General features: G+C 46.7%; 1 non-coding gene across 1 annotated transcript; it reads right to left on the bottom strand.

Moving 5' to 3' along the window:
- Positions 1–2,035: 2,035 nt before the first annotated feature.
- Positions 2,036–2,107, bottom strand: TRNAT-UGU (transfer RNA threonine (anticodon UGU)). Its single transcript has one exon. It is a non-coding gene; the product is annotated as a tRNA-Thr (tRNA).
- Positions 2,108–2,461: the final 354 nt, after the last annotated feature.

The raw sequence follows: 2,461 nt of genomic DNA, 5'->3' as shown, positions 1-2,461 counted from the left end.
CTGAGGGGAATGTCTTACAGTGCTCACACATGTAGTCTCCCTTTCATATGCAAGCAGGGCAGACCCTGCTTAGCTAGGGGGACAGGTCATGCTCGCTACCACAAGACCAGCTCTCCTCTAGGATGTCACACTAGTAGTGCCTACAGAGCTGTTGTAATTGCCACGCTTCGAATGAAGTGAAGTGCCACCCATACAACAGCCTATAAATACCCTGAATTCTCACCTCTCGCAAAAAAACCCCAAGAGGTGAGAATCATACAACCTTCGCTGCTCATTGCAAATCACTCCCTTGGGAGTATTCATGACGGTAGGGTGCAATTCTTGTTAAGCATTTAGCTGAGACTTAGCGCTGTTGGCATTTCTGTAACATAATACTGGAACTATCATGTAGACAGACCTAAAGTTGCCATTATTTTCCTGGCAGGGATTTGTGATGCTAACAGTTGCAAAACAGGCATAAATTCAACAGGCATTTTCCCCCCTTACTGCATGAAGATGCAATGGGGCGATTTTGTATGTTGAAAGTATGCCCATTGTGCAGTTCAGTCACACGGAAGCCTTGCCAGACAAAAGGTTGCCAGACAACCCTATTTGATCATAAAGAGGACGTTCTTGTGGCAGTTGGGGTGGGGGCTCTCTAAGTGGACAAGGTGATAGCTTTTATTTGGTTTAATTACTAATTGTGGAAACAACCTATTGATCAGGCTTTATTTCCAGACAGAATGAGAAGGCATGCCATTATCGAAGTAAGTATTTGTTTTCTATATAGCCACAGATTAACTGCAAGTCAAGACTTTTGCTTCTTAAGAACTTTGAAACAGCATGATATCCAGCAGGTAGAGTGCTTTTACTACAGCCACATTGTAAGTTGCACCTATAGAACTTCTGTCTTCCTCAGAATTTTTCAAGAGATAGGAGTCATGATTCTTTTGGAACATGGTCACCACCTTCCTACTGCTCCCAGAGCAGACATTTGTGAGAAATATACACCCTTTTTCTTCCACTGACATTTGTATAGATGAAAAGAGTCTCCTTCCTATTTGGAGCATGTTTGCACAGAGTTTTGACTTCCAGTTACTTACTGAGGGGGAGGTCATTACTTCTTCTCACTTCTGTCTTGTGTTGATCTTCTGTGTTAGATCTTTGGGGAAATGAAATTCTGCCTTTCACTCTCTCATTGCTAATGAGTTGGATTCTGCTGTTTCCAGATTACCTATCCCATGCCCCTGATAATGAATGCCAGAAGACTAGATGCTAAAATTTCCACATTGTGTCTACCACTGGCAAACAGACTGTGAGACCTTAAGAGCACCATAACAACCCACCATTGCAACCAACTGGTCAGCAGTGTTTGCAATGCACCCGCCTCCTCCCTTAGGGGGAGTATCACCTGACATTAGAGATTATGAAATATATCAAAGTAGGCCTGCTTTAATGAATGATTCTTTGAGGATAACTTGATGCTCTCGCTTCCCGGCTTGGCCCTGCTCCTATTCCTCTCTGTTTGGATGGAGTTGCTACCAGGGATCCAGCATGGGAGGCAGCCCTACCACCAGCAGAGGCGCCTTGGATGGGCAGCAAGCAGTGTGACAGCCCAACAGGCCAGGAAGATTCCAACCGCAGAGACACAAACCAAATGCTAAAGAGCGAAGCCGAGTGGCTGTTAGAAAGCCACCAGGGGGCACAAGTCCAAAGGCTCAAACTGGGAAAGCCAGAGACTCACCAGGAATCAAGCAGGGTAGATGATCAGGGGCCAGAGGGTCTACAGGAGCAGTAGGTCAGGAGCACGCTGAGGGTCAAAGCCAAGGAATCACCAGTAGCCAGAGGTCCAGACAGGAGCCAAAGGTCAAGAACAAGCCAAGGGTGAAGCCAGGTGAACAGTCAGATGCAGGGCCAGGTTAGGGCTTGGGGGGGTGGGGGCACTTCAGACAGGGTGGGGGGCATTGCAGTCCTACCCACATGACCAGCACATCATGGGTTCATTACAGATACCATATTGATTGAAATGTGTTTCAGACATCTTGCCGGCCCTACCTGGAGATGCCAGGGATTGAACCTGGGACCTTCTGCATACAAATCAGATGCTCTTCCACTGAGCTACAGCCCCATCCAGAGCGACTTCTCTAAGGCTGCCCAGTATGTTAGCCAAGATATGTAAACCCAGGCACCCAGGTGAAGGTTCAGCATTCTCACTTGGATGCTACAGAATACCATTGCTAAGGAACTAATGGGGCCCATAGTGCCCATAGCTGCCAGCTGTGTTTTTCTGCATCTGGTTACATTTTCAAGTTCTCTCTCAATCCATTATTCACTCCTTTCAACTGTGCCTCCTTCCTCCAAGTCTCTTCTGAAGCTTCTGTAGACTTGCTGCTATCCACCTCCTCGAGCTAGTTGCATGCCCAGAACAGGATTTCTGAAACTTCAATCCCACTTAGAAGACAGTTTGATCTCAGGGCACTTT

This window comes from Hemicordylus capensis, chromosome 3 (assembly GCF_027244095.1).
Source record: "Hemicordylus capensis ecotype Gifberg chromosome 3, rHemCap1.1.pri, whole genome shotgun sequence".
Classification (NCBI taxonomy): domain Eukaryota; kingdom Metazoa; phylum Chordata; class Lepidosauria; order Squamata; family Cordylidae; genus Hemicordylus; species Hemicordylus capensis.
Note: the sequence above shows the minus strand (reverse complement) of the source record. Positions and strands in the feature narration are given on the sequence as shown.